This window comes from Balaenoptera acutorostrata, chromosome 3 (genome assembly GCF_949987535.1).
Source record: "Balaenoptera acutorostrata chromosome 3, mBalAcu1.1, whole genome shotgun sequence".
In the NCBI taxonomy this organism is placed as follows: Eukaryota; Metazoa; Chordata; class Mammalia; order Artiodactyla; family Balaenopteridae; genus Balaenoptera; species Balaenoptera acutorostrata.
Genome location: NC_080066.1, coordinates 19102559 through 19122121, shown reverse-complemented (window position 1 = coordinate 19122121; position 19563 = coordinate 19102559). Strand labels below are relative to the sequence as shown.

Below are 19563 nucleotides of genomic sequence, written 5' to 3'. Positions count from 1 at the left end.
TGGGAATTTAATTCAAGGAAATCTTATAAACTTGGAAAGAACTCTATATGCCTGGAGATGAAATGGCAGCATTATTGGAAACTAAAAACAAATATCCGACAAATATGAGAAGAGTTAATTACTGTAATGCACTCAGTGGGTTTTTGTTGTTGTTACCATGAAAAACGGCTATGAAGACTATAACAACATACTTAAGTAAAATAAATAGGATACAAAATAATTTATATTCTAAAATTACAATAATGTAAGAAAACCAAGAACACAGGGAAAAAAATACTACAAGATAATAAATCAACATGTGAAAAAGCACTTGTATCAGGATGCTGGTCTATTTTTCTCTATTTTGCACATTTTCTATAATGTTGTATTAATTTTATAACTTAAAATAGAGTTAAGAATCACAATTGGTTTTAAGTCCATAGATGTGGACTTAAAGGGCATATTAGCAAAACCAGAGGTTAATATGTAATTTTTTAATTGATATATAATTGGCATATAACATTGTGAGTTTAAGGTGTACAATGTGTTGGTTTGATACACTTATATATTGCAAATGAGTTCCACTATAATCATATTAGATAATACTTCTATCATGTCATGTAATCATCATTTCCTTTTTGTAGTGAGAACAAATAAGATCTAGTCTGTTAGCAACTTTGAAGTTTATAATGCAGTATTGTTGACTATATCTCTATGCTATAATTAGATCTGAAGGACTTATCTATATGAGTTGCAGTTTGTACCCTTAAACAACATCTCCCCACTTCCCCCACCCCCAGGTAACCACCATTCTACACTGTTTTTTATGAGTTTGGCTTTTTTAGATTCCACATATGAGTGAGACCATACAGTATTTGTCTTTAGCTGTCTGACTTATCTCACTTAGCATAATGCTCTTAAAGTTTATCCATGTTGTCACAAATGGCAGAATTTCCTTCTTTCTCATGGCTGAATAATATTCCATTCTCTCTCTCCCCTCTCTCTTTCTCTCTCTCTCTTTCCCTCTCTATAAATATATATAATTATATATATTATATATATATTATATATAAGTTAATTATATATATTATATTAATTATGTATATAATTATATATATATATATCCATCATATTTATCCATTCATCCATTGATGGGCACTTAGGTTGTTTCCATATCTTGACTTCAGTTAATACTGCTGCAATGAACATGGGAGTGCAGATAACTCTTTGATATCCTATTTCCATTTCCTTTGGAGATATACCCAGAAGTAGAATTGCTGGGTTATATGGTAGTTCTACCTTTAATTTTTTGAGGAACTTCCAAACCGTTTTCCACAGTGGCTGCATCAATTTACATTCCCGTCAACAGTGAACTAGGGTTCCCTTTTCTCCACATCTTTGCCAAGATTTTTTATCTCTTGTCTTCTTGATAGCTGTTCTAATAGGTGTGAGGTGATATCTCACTGTGGTTTTGATTTGTATTTTCCTGATGATTAGTGATGTTGAGCATCTTTTCATGTATCAGATAGCCTTCAGTATGTCTTCTTTGGAAAAATGCCTATTCAGATCCTCTGCCCATTTTTTAACAGGATTGCTGGTGTTTTGTTATTGAGTTGCATGGGTTCTTCATATATTTTGGATATTAACCCCTTATCCAATATATGGTTTGCAAATATTTTCTCCCATTCCATAGGTTGCCTTTTTATTAAATTCCATTTTGAAGGTTGCTCACAAAAAGGAGAAAAGGGACTCTTCTCCACCCCACCCAATTGTGACTTTTTTCTCCTAAACATTGCTGGGATCAATTCAAGGAGGATGATTTCAGGTGGAAAGTACACTGCAACAGTTCCTTGTCTTTCTTGCCTAGATTCTAAAAATTCTTAGTGAAAAGAATTTAAACTGAGTGAAAAGAATTTAGTTTAAATTCTTTAATTTAGCTTAAATTAAAACTAAAATGTATCCTTCATGTGTTGTTTCTGATAGACAAATTTTATGATGACTGTTTTTTTTTTAAAGGGTATTTTATTTGTTTATTTTTTGTAACTAAGCTTAGTAACTTTCCAGGGAGTGTTTTTCTTGTCATTAGTTAATTATTTTCTTTATTTCTCTGAAGGCAACAACTAGAATTAAGAATTTAGCATTAGTTTTCTTGATTCAGAACTGAGTCATCATTAAACTTTCCAGCCAAGAATATATTTTTATTTATACAAATTATTTCAAGGACTAAATCAACGTCTCACAGAAAATAATACTCAAGAGTTGACTTACAAAATTATGACCTTAGAAATTGTAACAAATTTCTTCTCTATATTTGATTGATTAATGGGAAAAAAAGATACAGAGGCTTTGAGTAAAAAGTAGGGTTAGCTTATAAGACATTTACTGAAAACTAGTCATATGCCAGAAAATCTAAATTCCCCAAAGGAGAAATTGTACGGGCTATATTTTCTGACCAAAATGTAATAAAAATAGAAGTTAATAACACGAGATTTAAATACACTTAAAAACCCTGAAGAAAAATGTATTTTCCTAACAACTTAGGGATCAGAGAAGAAAATCTGAAAAGGACAATCTCAAACTATCTAGAAAACAACCATAGTAAAATCTACACACACATACACAATTTAACCAGAGTCAAATTCAAAGGAAATTTTGGAGAAAAAAAAATAATGAAAGACTTCCACAATGACAATAAGTAAAGCAGAACAGTAATGATGTAGGAATAAAATAGATAATACTGTCATATAACAACACAGAAATATATTTAAGAACATCAGAGAATTTAGCGCTTCATAATCTTACCAGAATCTAAACTATAAAATGAAATACATATGAATAAATTTTTGGCGGGCATATTATAGAGTCTTTGTTTTGTACCTACTTTACCCCTAATAACTTATTTCAGATCAATGCAACTGCCTGATGATGCCCTGGTATAAAAGACAGATGATAAATTAAGATACAACTTAGGTTCGTTTTGATATGGACACTGAGAGAAAATGGGATACCGTGCTTGGTTAACTTCTTTGGTAGGTGTTTGTGGACCTTTCCAGACAAGGTCTCAGTAAAACTTCCAAGAATCCATCCGTTAGGTTCCTGCACCTTCCACCCCATTCACTTTCCTGTTGTCCAAGGGGGCTATCTTGACAAAGGTATTAGTCAGACAGTCAAAATATCCAGATTTCATAAATATGAATAAAGATGCAGCTTTACTTTCTGAAGCAAAGGTGGCAACAAATTTGCCCTTATATTTTCTTATATGGAATTTTATAATTTTAGCTCTAACATTTAGCTTTGTGATCCATTTTGAGTTAGTTTTGGTGTATAGCGTGTGAGTCTTTATTTTTTAATAGATGTTATTGAGAGCAGAGCGTTTTTTTATACCTAAAGGACCAAACAAACAAACAAACAAAAAAGCTCTCTCTCTTTCTGTGATGTGATAACTTACAATTCTCTGCACATTCAATCAAAACACACTCGTGGAGTCATTTGTGCAAATGTATGTAGTAATGAACCAAACACTATATGCTAAAACAATAAAAAGAAAAAAACAGCAGCAGTAAGTACTATACTACTATAATCCAGGACCAATCCAAATGGATTTAGGGTAAATTTATGATTGCTCCTGCAAAGAACTGGATTCCAGCAAAACTAGTTTGAATCAAGTCCATCCATAGAAAGATCATTGACTAACCAGGCATGAAAATTAATTATTGACTTAAAACACACAGACAACAACAAAACAAACAACCCCCCCCCCCATCTCAAGAACCCCAAACAGCTGAACCGGCAGACATAGAGGGAATTCAACTTCTAGAACTGCACGTATTTTATCTGTATTTCACATAACAGTTTCCATGTAACTTGACAAAGTTAAGCTGAAAAATCCCCAAACACTTTTTAAAAATGATGACATATTCACAGTACTTAATTCATGGCTTGCATTTATATTTCAATCAGCTAAGCAATATATTGTTTTTCTCAGCATCTTTCATTTATTTGCCTCTTGGTGAAGAATCTGAACCCCTCCACCATTTGCCTTATCCTCCCAGCAGTTCTGCAGCAGAGACAACCAGTCAAAAATGCAATTATTGGGCTTCCCTGGTGGTGCAGTGGTTTAGAATCTGCCTGCCAATGCAGGGGACACTGGTTCCAGCCCTGGTCCGGGAAGTTCCCACATGCCGCGGAGCAACTAAGCCCGTGCACCACAACGACTGAGCCTGCGCACTTAGAGCCAGTGCTCTGCAACAAGAGAAGCCACCGGAATGAGAAGCCCGCGCACCACAGCGAAGAGTAGCCCCCGCTCACTGCAACTAGAGAAAGCCCGCTCGCTGCAACTGGAGAAAGCCCACGCGCAGCAACGAAGACCCAACGCAGTCAAAAATAAATAAATAAAAATTTTTTAAAAATGCAGTTATTCTCTCATTGCTTCATAATGTAGTGTCAAATTGTAGGGGGGTCATTCAAGGTCCCTCTCTGTCAATATTCACCAGGGGCAACGGCCCCCCGAGGCCTTTTTCAGGAGTGATCAGGGTCTGTCCTGCAGCCCAGAGGAAGGTTAGCAGTCTCCAGGGCCAGGTCAGCAGGCTTTCCAAAGGGTACACACACCAAATGTGGAAAGCCCATGTCAATCAAAGGCAGGCAGAAGGTGAAGGAGTGGGTGGCAGGGAGGCCAGTGCTTCTAGCCAAGGAGCAGAGGCTTGATGACCAAACCAGGGCCCTCACTGTCCCGGTGGGCACAGGCCATCCTGGCATCTGCCCAGCTTGCTGGAAGAGTTTTTCAGGGCAAACATCTCCTGGGATGAGTCTATCCATGATCCACGCCACATACCTCTCCAAATCCATCAGCATCTTTCTCTTATAAACCTTTGCTTACAGTGAAAGTAGGTGACTTCTCTTCCCCTGTGCACACCGTCTGTAATACCTCTGCACCCCATTTTCCCCACTCACATTAGTCCTACCCACCACCCAAGGCCAGCTCAGGCTCCCTCCTGCATCCTGGCGATCTACCCTCCTCTAAATCCTGCGGCAGCAGAGTTAGGATCACTAATTTGACAGTTCACAAGGTGCCTTATGGCTTATCTGTCTCTTTATGTGCATTTTTAAAATCTTCTCAGCTATGCTGAAGGGGCAGAATTTACACCTCAACTCTCCTAGTAGCCGGCACAGCGCCACGGTTGGCATTGGGTTGGCCAAAAACATCTTATGGAAAAACCCAAACGAGCTTTTTGGCCAACCCAATACTCAGAACTCAATGTAAGCTCATGTTAATATGTATTAGCACCTACTTTAAAATAAGAATAGTAGGAATTATAAATATGGAAAAATTACTACAGATCAGGCACCTATAGTGCCTGATTTAATTCTCAAAGCAATCTTATGAGGTAGTGACATTATTCTAATTTTATAGGTTATAAAACTCAGAGAAATAATAATTTCCTGTCTGGAGAAATAATAATTTGGGCAAGCTCATGTGAGCGGAGGACTGGACCGTGCCTAGGTCTAACTCAAAAGCTCATGTTCACAGTCAAGCCACGTGGCCTTCTGAAGACACAGGCTGATTAAGAGGTAGAATTTGGCAGCTGCTCTGCTAATGCTGCTGTTATAATATCTGTATGTCCAGTTCAAATACAACCGATTTCGTGTCTGTCTTTCACACCACACCGAGGTTAGGCAGGGAATCTTGTATTTTCATCCAAGCATGTAACACACACCACTCACTAAATACACTCAGCTGCTGGGTGATCTTGAGCAAGCGATTGAACCTCTCTGTTGGTTTAGTTTCCTCATGTGGAAAACAGCAATGAAAACAGTCCCTACGTCATAGGGATGAGATGACGCCTATAAAGTGCACAGCATAGTATCTGATGCATATAGAGTGATATTAGTGATACTAATATAGCTATTATTATTATCACCATTATCATATCATTTTTGTTACTATATCTCCCTCTAAAACCACCAGTGGAAATAAATGTCAGTCACTTATTCACACACCACATACATGTTCCCAAGTCCCAAGTACTAACTGATGGTTAGTTCTGCCTGTTGCATTTCTGTGTACCTGGACTGCCATTTTTCCATAGGCCAGGGACATTTTTAAAAGACTAAGCTATTGGGAAGGACATCTGTAAGTAGTGTTTCTAGGACAGAGGTTTTTTTCTTTTGGCCGTGCCATGTGACATTTGGGATCTTAGTTCCCCAACCAGGGATCGAACCCGTGCCCCCTGCAGTGGAAGCGCAGAGTCTTAACCACTGGACCGCCAGGGAAGTCCCTAGGACAGAGCTTCTTAACCATTCTGAACAAGACAGGAACTGTATCAGAATCTCCCTGAGACTTTTTCAAACTGTACCCATGACACCTCCAACTCCACGATCCAAATCTTATCATTACCTCCTGCCCTGAAAGGGAGGTGTACTTCTGGAGCTGAGGACCACCACAAAGAGAGCTGCTGTTGATGAGGGTATGTTACGCCCGTGAGCTAGCAGGTGGAAGCTAAAGAGAAAAAAAAAAAGAGTTGACAACCACCGTTGCCTAGGGCAACCCATCATATTTTGCCGGATGTGGGTTTAGGGCACCCTGCTCTACCTTTCACTTCCACTCTTTTTCAGCCCCTGTTACTTTTAGGAAGAATCCAAAAAATAAGGGCGGTGTGGGGGGAGGCGGCAGAGGGGAAGAGAAAGAAAAAAAAGGAAAGTAAGCAATGGCAATTTGATGCTGTTTGTTTTTGTTGCTAGAGGGCTCATAAAGCATTCTGGGTGTAGGTTTAATTATGCATTAGAATCTGGTTCCAGGGACAGACCCCACAGTAACAGAAGATGCTTTTCCTGTCTTTTTTCCTTTAGCTTACTTCATAATGCATCTAATATCCTCTATGCAGCTGAAGGGTTAACACGGAGTTAGGATACAGTGTTTATGCAATTACCTATTGGACAGCTGCACTGTCCAATTCAGTAGCCACTAGCCACAGGTGGCCATTGAGCCCTCGAATTGTGACTAGTCCGAAATGAGATGTACTGTAAGTGTAAAATATGCTGGATTTGGAAAACTTAGTATGAAAAAAGAAAGAGTAAAAGAGTTCATCCACCATTTTAATATTACTTTAATGCAATTTAGTATAATTAATATTAATTCATTAAATAGTCATTTTGGATAAATATATTAAATAAAATAGATTACTAAAATTAACATCCCTTGTTTCTCCTTTACTGTTTCTAGTGTGGTTTCTTGAAAATGTAAAGTTATCTATGTGGGGACTTCCCTGGTGGTCCAATGGTTAAGACTCCATGCTTCCACTGCAGGGGGCATGGATTTGATCCCTGGTTGGGGCACTAAGGTTCTGCATGCCGTGCAGCGTGGAGAAAAAATAAAGAAAATAAAATAAAAATAAAGTTATCAACGTGGCTTGCATTATGTTTGTACTGGACAGGGTAGGTCTAGAGTAGAACAGTTCAGTTATTACAAGTGCCTAAACGTTTGACTCAAAGATGGTAGGTTGTGGTGACTGTACCATATGAATGTAATCTGAATATTACTCACTAAGGGTTAAATCAGAATCTCCCCATTTCCTTTCCCACTGCACTGTATGCTCCAGCCCTGTTGAACAATTTCATACATGCGGTGCCTGGAGGAAACTCCACTGGGCCTCCTGGAAATAACTTTAGCCTTCAAAGTGCCTCTTGGTCACCCCCGTACAATGTCTTCTCTAGAATCACTCCCGTCATCATCTTATGCACATCACACCCTGGAATGTGTTTATTTGCAGGCCTGTGTCTCCCACTGGACCAGAAGCTTCTTGAGGTTCAGCACCATATCTTATTCTGTTTTACACCTCCTACTCTGGCACATGGTTGGCCCTCAACAGGTATGTGATGAAACTGAAAAAAAGTTCCCATGACAACACGTTGAGCAGAGTTTCATTCAACTCGAGTGTTTGTGTAAGCACAGAAGCCCCCTCTGTGAGTCTCGAGGATGCTCCTTTGCTCTGAGAGTCAGTGCAGTGAGCTCCCTGAGCGTTCAGCTTTTCTATTCTACAGCGGTCTCAAGAGATCTGCTCACAGCATCACGCTGCATTTACCCACGTTCCTGGCTCAAGCCACTTCATCTCTGTTTGCTGCGTACAATGCGGGAAATTTAATGCACCACGTTAGTCAACAAACAGTCTTGAATTGCTAAGAAATAGTCTTGATTTGCTAAGTTATATAACTGACGGAATTTAACTAGAAGGAAGTCATTCCCCTAAAAACAACAAAACAAATAAACAAATGCTACATCCCAAACCTCATCAGTTCATTGACACAGCTGTGAGTTTTATGTTAGCAGCAGAGATGAAAAAGTTCATTAATACTATAAATACAGCAGCCTTAGACAAATTCACTTAATCAGTCACTGAATTGAGATCATTCTGTAAATCACCTGAAAAAGATTTTGTGGTATTTTTTCTGCCACATAACTAATTTGTTCGTTCTTCTCTTTTTGAGATGAAATCCTAATAATGCACTTAATTGAAAACTGGACTTTTGCCTGTGGGAAAAAAATAGTCTATTTCGTGGACTATGATATAGACAATGATATAAGTAGCATTCTACTAAGTGCTACTATTTCATAATGACACTGCCCTGACACCCATTATAACCAAAACAAACAAAATGTCAGTTACCTCCATCTCAGTAGCTACTTCCTAAAATTCACTTTCAGCTTTCTGAATGTCATAACAGCATCATCTACCATTCTTCAAGAGCTACCAGTGAACCTTTAGACCTGCTCTAATGCTCGCATCCATTTGAATCCAGCTGTGCAACAAGGAAGCTTCCTTCTCTTCCGAATCTGGTCTTAGATTTTGAAAATATAAATATCTTAGCCTCAGGGCACGAAAAGCTCCTTTGTGGAAAAGGCCATTGTCTTCCCTCCCTCAGAATCCTGCTGTTAAACTCACAATCATAGAAACCTTGTATTGCATAAGACCCATGTCACTGGTTACGAATTTATGTATAAATATGGAGCTTTTTAGTATTCATTTCTCCCTCTCCCATTTATTAGAAAGAATTTTCACTGTCTTGAGTCTCATGGGCATGAAATATTACTGATTAGCTGACTATACTCTTATTTTATCTATTTGATAAAGATTGCTGCTCAGGGCTTCCCTGGTGGCACAGTGGTTAAGAATCCGCCTGCCAATGCAGGGGACACGGGTTCAAGTCCTGGTCCAGGAAGATCCCACATGCTGTGGAGCAACTAAGCCCGTGCGCCACAACTACTGAGCCTGCACTCTAGAGTCCGTGAGCCATAACTACTGAAGCCCACGCGCCTAGAGCCCGTGCTCCGCAACAAGAGAAGCCACTGCAATGAGAAGCCTGTGCACCGCAATGAAGAGTAGCCCCTGCTCGCCACAACTAGAGAAAGCCTGTGCGCAGCAACGAAGACCCAACGCAGCCAAGAATAAAATAAATAAATTAATTAAAAAAAAAAAAAGATTGCTGGTCAATCCTTTCAGCAAGTTTGCTTGTTTGTTTGTTTTAGCTTTTGGCCACACCCCACGGCATGTGGGATCTTAGTTCTCGAGCAGGGATCCCCCCGACCAGGGATCAAACCCTCACCCCCTGCATTGGAAGGCAGAGTCTTAACCACTGGACTGCCGGGGAAGTCCCACATTCAGCAAGCTTCGAAAAGAAGAGTTAAAGCATTGGGATCCCAAAGATCTGGTTTTATGTCCCATTTCTTAAACTGTAATCTCAGGTAGAATTCTTAAAACTCTCTAAATTGTCATTTCTAATTTGTACAATGAGAATTAATAACTGTATCTTCCCAAGTAGTTACTTAGGCTGAATGACTGTAGTCTTTTATATAATAAGCACATAGTTATTACCAGTTGACACTTCATATCCACATCCAAAACTCAACTTCTGATGGTCCCCCCTCTAACCTCTCCATGTTGGTTGATGATAATTCCATCCTTCCTATTGTTTGGGTCCAAAACGTTGGAGTCATCTTTGGTTCCTCTTTCTCTCACACCCCATATCCACTTTGCCAGGAAACCCTATTGGCTCTACCTTTAAAATATATGCCGATTCCCAGAGCTTCCTAATAGGCTCCTTACTCTGTCCAGCTTTTTCTCAAGCAATCAGAGTGAGCCTTTCACATGTAAGTCAGATCACATTACTCCTCTTCTCAGAATCCTGTAACGGCCCCTCAATTTAACTCAGTGTAAAAGCCAACGTTTTCACAATGGCTTACAAGACCCTACATGATCTGCCACCTCTTCACCCCCTCTCTTACCTCTCCAACTACATCTCCTATTACTCTCTCCCTGCTCACTTACCTCTAGGCCACATGGGCGTCTTGTTCCTCAAACACACCAGGCTTACCCCTGTCTTACAGCCTTGGCACTGGCCGTTCCCTCTGCCCAGAACACTGTTCCCTCAGATAGTTAACTCCTTCAAACCTTTGCTCAGATCTCACCTTCTCAATGAGGCCAAGCCTGACCATCTTATTTAATACTGCAATTTTACTTCGTTCAACTTTGCCCTTTTTAATAGGACTTTTCACTCACTAATACCTATATTATTTACTTATTTACTATGCTTACTGATGATTGTCTATTTATCTCCCCATTGGAATATAAACTCCACAAATGCAGAGACCTTTGCCTCTTCTGTTCACCCAGAATAGTGCTTGGTAAATATTTTTTTTGAATGACTGAATTGTATTTAAAGCAGAAATCTAAGTAATATGGAAATTAGCAGTTCCTAAGTTACATATGTTTTATTACACTTAAAAGTTATAGTTATTGGGCTTCCCTGGTGGCGCAGTGGTTGAGAATCTGCCTGCCAACGCAGGGGACACGGGTTCGAGCCCTGGTCTGGGAGGATCCCACATGCTGCGGGGCAACTGGGTCCGTGAGCCACAACTGCTGAGCCTGCGTGTCTGGAGCCTGTGCTCCTCAACAAGAGAGGCCATGACGGTGAGAGGCCCGCGCACCGTGATGAAGAGTGGCCCCCACTTGCCGCAACTAGAGAAAGCCCTCGCACAGAAATGAAGACCCAACACAGCCAAAAATAAATAAATAAATAAATAAATATTTAAAAATACATATATATATGTATATATATTTTAAAAAGTTATAGTTATCCCCTGATGAATCTTGGTCACTTCATTAATGACTAAGATACCACTACTTCCATGGTACTTACTCTAAACCATTTGTAATCCACTATGTTTTAATGCTATTTAAATTAAGTTGTCTTTACTTAATAGGACACTCGATTTATGACCATGCTTCAAGTCAGTGGAGATTCTAATTTGTTTCCCAAGTGCCAATATACTCTAATTCCCAGTTTGACATTTCTGCAAATGCATGTACGTGCTTTCTAAATGCTTTTTTAAAAATCAGCACATTCAGAATAATGATTACCTCTATCAAGAAAAAAGGGTAATTCTATTGGGAGGAAGTCAGAAGACGTATTGATAATATCTTACTTCTTAAGCTGGGTGATAGGTATCCAGATGTTGGCTTTATTATTATTTGCTGTAATTTACATATATATCTTACACCTTCTCTTGTATGTATGAAATAATTCATAGTGAAAAAGGAAGGAAAAAAACAAATCTAGTGTTTGCTTGTTCTACTACCACTCTTTATTTTCCCTCCAGTTTGATATGATAGATATCTATGGACGTAAATCTTCCAGCCAGTTTGTGACATAAATCACAACTGCTGTGTGATTTAGCATTTACCCCCTCTCCCAGCCCACAGTCATCTCACTGATGAGTCTGTGATATGAGATCAAATCAGAAGGATCCCCAGCAGAAATAGAAAAAAAGCTACTCACTACTTCATTGATTTAATCAACGCAGCCAGCTATCAAGAGGGACTGGAATATAATAAAGATAAAAATGAAATCACATGATTGCTGCTAAAGCAGATTATTTTTTCAAAAGACATATATAAAGATAATAACTTCACAAGTGATTATAGCTTGTCCTCCCACTATTAACAAGGCACGTTCTTTGCTTGCCTACCTTCATTTCATCTTCCCTGACCCCAGAGTGGTGTAGGAATCTGACGGGTGCTCCCACAGCACATGATCTTGGTCACGTGTGGAACTGTAACTGCCCATTTATATCTCCCCTATTAAACCAGAACTTCACTGAGAAAAGGCCTCATTGTTTTTTTTTTTTTAATATTTTATTTATTTATTTATTTATTTTTGGCTGTGTTGGGTCTTCATTTCTGTGCGAGGGCTTTCTCTAGTTGTGGCAAGCGGGGGCCACTCTTCATCGCGGTGCACGGGCCTCTCACTATCGCGGCCTCTCCTGTTGCGGAGCACAGGCTCCAGACACGCAGGCTCAGTAGTTGTGGCTCACGGGCCCAGTTGCTCCGCGGCATGTGGGATCCTCCCAGACCAGGGCTCGAACCCATGTCCCCTGCATTGGCAAGCAGATTCTCAACCACCGCGCCACCAGGGAAGCCCGGCCTCATTGTTTTTTCACCGTTTAAGCCCTTGTCCTTGGTACAGCACTTCAAGTGCTGGTGTCATACTGGCTCAGTTCAAAGGTCAGCTCTGCTTCTCACTCCCTAGGTAAGCTTCTTAACCTCTCTGTGCTATCATTTCCTCAACCATAAAAGCTGGTAATAATAGTATAAGCCCAGGATGTGAGGCTTAATGAGACAACACGTCTAAATTAGTTACACAGGGTCTGGTACAAAATATAAGCTGAATAAATATAATTATTATTTACTATTACCATTTGGTGATAAAGAGGAAACTGAATTGACAGAGAAGAAAGACAATAGCTCTTATAATATGATCCTTAGTGATTCAAGTGTATAGATGATGTTCAGGAAATGTCTGGAAATGGAGTCATGAATTCAGGCTCTAGAGTATGTGCTGAGAAGGCGTGGTACCTTGGAGTGGTGCTACATCTCTGCCTGCTTGAGCCTAAGGGTTGGTAGCCTAAGGGTGTGGTCCATGGCCTAAGGGTTGGGCCAGCTGGGTCTCAGGGCCTTATAACATACTGATGGTACAGCCCAGAAGTGGAACTCATATATCTGCACGTTAGTAAATGTTATTTGAGTCCCAACTATGGTGCCAGGAATTTGGCTAGGTGATGGCGATGCGGTGCAATTGTAAATATCTTGGTGTGATAGACTATGAAACACAAACTTAATTTATTAGAAGATTCTGCACTCACGAAAAGGTATTGGGTATAAAAATAACTAAAATAAAATTGAAGAGGATTCAAAGTAAGTGAAAATAGTCATGATTTTTGGAAGTGGGATGGTTTGAAGAAATTCAAAGTGGCATATCAAATGCAGACACTTATGGTAATGCATTCTATAGGTAGTTCACTCTAACAGTAATATGAAAATATCTAGAACTTTTAATTTGTTATTGAAAAAAGGCAAAAAATAGTGGGTGATTGGTATACATTCTCAGGACATGAAAATACAAAAGATTTAATGGACACTATATAACCCAGTAAGTATTGCATTTAAGATTTAAAGTAACTAAGTCATAAAGTAATCCATATTACAAAGTTATATTTCTTGAGAAGTAACATGTGAAGAATTTTGAAATCTAATATGGACCTGCCCAAGCTTGGGCATATCAACTCCCTACTGAAGTTTTTCAAAAGAATGGAAATTTGCCGTCTTACATATAGGCCAAAAATTGACTGTTTTTAGAGGAACTTCTAAAAAACAAAGGTCTCGAAATATTTCAGAATCTAACAACATCTGTTATCATTATTTTCTCCATTCTTTCTTGTTAGTGATCATCAATTCTAACTTTGCCAGCATTCCAGATAGGACAAATTCAAAGATTATGGCAATTCCTCAATTGCTATTTTAATGACAGACATTTGGTAGGCCAATAATCTTTACGGATAAGTTACCTCAGGTCCAGAGAGATCAAAGCAACTTAATCAACATCACTCTTTTCTAGTTAAAGGCAGATATGGAACAGAACCCAAGTCTTCCAAATACCCAGAAAAGACACAGATATTAGTAATAATGTGAAAATTACTAAGTACTAATAGTCTGAAGATGATATTAAATTTCTTAGACCTTTCACAACACATTGAGCAGACAGGAAATACCACCCGGAAGACATTACATAAGTTTCGTAGTAGATCCTCTGTTAATTTTGCTAGCCAGCGTTACTGTAAGACTGCGCATGTGCCGTCCCAGTATTTCAGTGAGGCCAGAGGGAAAATTGCCACTGGAGGTTTATTCAAAGGGACAAAGGCTCCCAAACATCCATTCAGAGGCCCTAGACTTTAAAATTAGTAGTAGCTAGTACCCTGGCCTTTATTTAAATCACATTATACCTGAGGAGTAATAAACTCATGAGTTTTTTCTTTATGTTACTTCCTCCGATACTCCATTTCTTTCTATAATGATCACATTAAAAGTTACTTTTGAACCACTTTGCCAAGAGTGGCACTAGGAAAAAACACGTTTAGCGTTCCACAATGGTCTGAACGATAAGAAATACCTTCCAAGAAGGAAAATAAGAGGTGCACTGGGCAAGGTCCTCAGGGGGACCCCTGCCCCGAGGTCCTCCTGGATATAATGATCTCCTGGTTAGTTTGCTTCGTGCTCTAAAAGGATGCTCTGGATACTCATTCCAAGCCAAATTACAAAACTTGTGCCTGGTGTCCACATCTTTCCTCTACCTTATTTTAAAATGAAAAGGACAATAATTCGGAGGAAAAGTTATTTTTAAAAAGAAGAAACAGCCGTCTGAAAGTTTTCAAAGGGGAAACACTCTAAGACGCGTCAGACTGCGAGTCACTCAAATTCTCACACGACTTGCACTCAATGCACAGCGCCCTGAAATGCTGCCCCTGAAATACCCCCTGAAATGCCCCCTGTGAAATAGCCCCCGGGATTCCTTCAGCGTCGGTCAGCCTGGGGCTCCCGGACCCGCTGGACAGGCGAGGGTGTACCGGTTCCCCGTCTGACCTCGGAGCAATTTTCTGGGCAGGAAATCAGTCAAATCTGACAAATCCGAACGCGGGGAAGACGAGCCCCAGCCCCAACCCCCCGCGGAGCTGGGTCAAGTGCAGGGGTCGGCGGAGGGGACTCGGGGACCCCGCTGCCCTGGAGGGCCCAGCGGGGGCCGCGCGTTCACCCGGCCGGCGCTGCGAGCAGGGTCGGGCCTCGGACCCGACAGGCCAGACTCCTGGTCGGGTGACCGCCCAGCGGGTCCCGGTGCAGCTCCCAGGGCCCCTGGGCGGACCGGCGGCGCCGCTTACCTCGACGGCTGCGCGGGGCCTCGCGCGCGCGGGACTGGGCCGGGAGGGCGACGCGGCGCACTGGTCTGCGCTCCGGTTCAGGTCGGCAGCCTCGGGAGGAAGTGGTGTCAGCCCGGCTCTTCCCACGCAGCGCGCAGACGTGGAGCGCTCGGCGCGCGGCTCCGCATCGAGGTGCGAGGAGGGCTCCTGGCTGGAGACACACCCACGGATGTGGATAAAGACGCCTAAAGCTCGGCGGCTGCTTTTTTCGACTCTACGGGTTTGTGCCTCCTTTCGTCTTACTCCTACCCCCTGCCCCCCCCCACGAAAAAAAACAACTTGGTTTTAATTCTGGGGAAAGTTGCGCCTTCCTCTCAGCCCTCCCCTACCTGCGCCGCGGGCCCTCCTCTCTCGGGAGCGACCCCCTTGGTTGTCGCCTCGATATATCAGTGGCTAAGGGATTGGGGGCCGGATGGCGGTTCCACAAAAGCCCGGGAAGCCGATTTCTTTTGCAACGGTCTTCTGAAGTGTTGACTTCAGCCCTTTCTGGGCTTCCTCTTTCGGGCCAGTTGTGCAAGGCCCGGCTTCCCGGCGGCGCGCAGCCCGTCCGCAGCGCACGCGGGAGCCGGAGAGGAGCGGTCCCCGCCCGCCTGGCCGCAGGGGAGGCGCGGGACCTGGGTTAGGCGGTCTCCGCTGGAGCCGGGGCGGGGAAGGGCGCGCTTCGCAGCGGCGGTTTCTCACTTCTCCGGTTGGCAACCGCCCCCCAAAGTTTAGCGGCACTCAGTTGGCCGGCGAGGCTGTGGCTTCTCCCATAACGCTGGTGGAAATCCAAAATGGTCTGAACCCTGTAGACAGGGATTGGGCAACAGCGACTTAATCTACATCTGCAGTGACCCTTTGACCCAGCGATCCCACTTCTAAGAATGTATTACAGAGATACAGTGATGCAAATGAAGTAATGCGTACGCACCAGGCCACTCTTGGCCACACAATTTGTCATCGCAAAGGACTAAGTGGAAATAACTCCGTGACTTTTGGAAGTGGCGTGTCCAGAGAGAAAGTGGGTGAGATCTGAAAACACAGCAGTTAAAATCAGTTAGATTTGGAAATGTGATTGAATTCACCTGTCCTTACCCTCTACAGCTGGGTCGTCAAGGGCTTATATGTGGGGAAGGGGGTGGAGACCTAATGGCATAAATCAGACCCATAAATTAATTGGGTAATTTCAGATAGTTCAGCCATTAACTACTTAATGAGAAACTATTTAGCACCTACCCTTCTAAGAACAACGAAAACAGTCGTGAAGAAAGCAGTTCCTTCTCTCATGGAAGGTACATTCTAGTTGGGAGAAAACAGACAATATACAAACTAATTTAACGCATCAAGTAACGTAAGCATTTTGACAGAAATTAAAAGGGGAGGAATAGAGAGTGAAGGGAGTGGGGATGGAGTTGCTCTATTAATTAGGGTCATCAAGGAAGCTAAGTGACACTTGAGCCAGACCTAAATGCATGACCGATTAATCCGTGTGGATTTTTGGATGAGAATACTCCAGGCAAAAGGAAGTGCACATTTGAAGGCCCTGAGTTAGGAGGGCACTTGAGATGTTGGAAAAACAGCCAGGAAGGGACTATCCTGGTCTGGGAGGGACCTTGCTCTGAATGAGGGGAAACCACTGAGAGGTTTTGAACAGAGTCATAGTACTATGTAAAAAGTCAAGTCAAGCAGAGCAGTGACTTTCATGGGAAAGGAAAAGAGGTCAGGGAACACCTCTTTGCAAAATAAGGAAAAGGGGGCAGCCATTCAGAGACTTGGAAAAGCATTCCTAGATAAAGAAGAGCAAGAAAAGGTCTTGAGATAGAAACGTAGGTTAGAAAGTTCAGTGTAACTGGAATATGGTGAAAGAGTAGGGCAGTGGTAGAGGATGGGGACCAAGAGGTAGGCAGGCGCCAGACCAAGCAGGGCCTGGGGCTCAGCCTTGAGGACTTTGGGTTTTATTCTAATTGCAACGGGGAGCTATGGGAAGGTGTTTAGCAAATGATTTGATTTCTGCTGTGTGCCATCCTGCTGGCTTGTGATTGGAAAATCAGTCGGACGGGGCAAGAGGAAAAGCAGTAAGAGAGCACTCAGGACGCTGTAGTAACAGTCCAGATGAAAGGTGATGGTAGCTTTGGTGAGGATTCTACTGTGGGGATGGTGAGAAGAGTTTGGATCCAAGACACATTATGAAACCAGAACCAACAACATTTGCTGATGGGCTGGGGTGGGAGTGGCAGAGTGGCAGAAGGGATTAGAAATCGAATGTAAACCAGTGGGACTGGTGTCCTGGGAGCTCTGGTGTGAGGCATGGCTAGATGGAGAAAGGTCAGTAGGGACAAACTGTGTAGGACCACGTGGACCATGTCCAGGATTGTTTTCTCATCCTAAAAGCAATGAGATTGTGTAAAATAATATCTCAAGCCTCTATTTTCTTTGTAAAGTAAGAAAAGAAGTTGGGTCATCAGCTGGGGGTGAGATAGGAGGTTAGCAGGTCACAGATTTAGGGAGCTGGAGAAAGTTGGTTTTTTTTTTTAATGTTTATTTACGTATTTGGCTGCACTGGGTCTTAGTGGCATACAGGATCTTTAGTTGTGGCATGTGGACTCTTAGTTGCGGTATGTGAGATCTAATTCCCTGACCAGGGATCAAACCTGGGCCCCCTGCATTGGGAATGCAGAGTCTTAACCACTGGGCCACCAGGGAAGTCCCAAGAAAGTTTAACAAGGTCATTGCAGAGAATCCGAGAGTGTGTTGCTCAGAAAAATATAATGGAATTTCCAGGCAGCCTGAGAGCCTGAAATTGGTGATGGTGGTGGAAGCAATCTGCTTAGGCGTGTGGCTCTCCTGCAGGGCTGGGTTACCTAGGTTTGGAGAAAGTTTAGCTGTAATGGGAGTGGCCAAAAATGAGCCAACTGGAAGGATGGGTCATTGTGGTCAGAAGGTGGGCAGATTGAATTTTGCTCCTGGAGGCAGTGAGATTAGTTGACAATGTCCAGGGTGTGACCAAGGGCCTGGGTGTCTGAGTTGATCAAGGAAATACGAGGCCAAAGGGTAGCTAACTGTTAAGTCACCCAGGATTAGGGTGGCCACATAAAATTGTTGAGGCTGGGACACTTTTGAGGGTACCAGAGTGCTAACTGGATGAGAAATCAGGAAACAGGTGTAATGCATGCCTCTTCCAGGCAAACAGAATGATAAGATTTAAGGCCATCTTAAAGGCAGATTGGGAGTCAAGTGTCAGGGTTTTGAAATGAGAGAGCAGGAGTGACTGGGGTTTGGGAAGGTGACAGTTCTGAAGAGGTAAACAGAATAGTTTACTCAAATGGCATGAGCCTCGAGAAAAATGTGTTCGCTCTTTGTTTTGTTGTGAAAAAAAGCTGAGCCACTAAAATGTCTGCAGGTAGCAATGGGGAGCACAGAGAACAGCAAACCCAACTTCTGAACTCAAGGTGCATGGAGTGTGAGAGAATAAACTACTTTCCCTTAAGAAAGTTGTAGTGGAAAGTCTGCAAGGGCAAAGTTAAAGCCCCAGGTAGAGGAACGCTCCAGAAAGAGCTTCAAGACACAGGAGTGGCAGTGAACGAGTTTGGGAGATGGCTGATTGAATCACAGGCAAGGAAGAACCGAATATCCTGGAATGATGATGTGGGAGAAAATTCTCCAGGTGGCACCTTCTTTGGGTAGGGACTCCCTGGAATCTCTCTGCAGAGGGTGGCTAGTGGCTAGAGAATGCAGGGGAACTCAGTTTACCTAATTAAATTGGATTTTTACTGTGTTTCTTACAGCCCCACTCTTTTGGCATGTCTACCAAGTCCAACATGTATTTTTGCCCATTTCCTCCAGGCTAAAGAGCGCTTTCATCTTTTTGCAGGGACCTGGGTTGACCTGAAGTAAGAATCCTGCTACTTTTTTTTTTGGAGTGGAGAGGGATTTTTTTTCCTTTTGGTTGAGCATTTTGTAAAATTTTGCCCATTTATTTTATTTGGCTTGCTCTTAATAGTAAGGAATGTTTGTTTCTGATATAAATATATAACTTTTAGGCTGTCTGCAGCAGACTGTAATTTCCAAAGATGGCCAGGACCATCTCTCCCTTCCCCATCAAGAGCTGGAATCCATTTCTTTCCATCCCCCTTGAATCCAGGCAGGCTCTGTGACTGCTTTGACCAAAAGAAGGCAGCAGAAATGGTGGTGGACTTCTCACTTAACTGGCTCTTTCCGCCCTGAGGTGAGAGAGGCCACATGCAGCAACACTGAAGCATCAGATGTGAGGTGAAGGCGCCGTCTTGGGTGCCCAGCCCCTGTCCGGC

At 42.1% G+C, this 19563-nt stretch overlaps 1 protein-coding gene across 1 annotated transcript in view; it reads right to left on the bottom strand.

The window, feature by feature from the left end:
- Positions 1-15678, bottom strand: part of APBB1IP (amyloid beta precursor protein binding family B member 1 interacting protein) — a 102243-nt gene extending 86565 nt beyond the window's left edge. The window contains exons 1-2 of the mRNA XM_057542962.1: positions 15607-15678; positions 15239-15428 (exon numbers count right to left, since the gene is read on the bottom strand). The gene's annotated coding sequence lies outside the window, so the exon portion shown is untranslated. The remainder of the gene's footprint in view (positions 1-15238; positions 15429-15606) is intronic.
- Positions 15679-19563: the final 3885 nt, after the last annotated feature.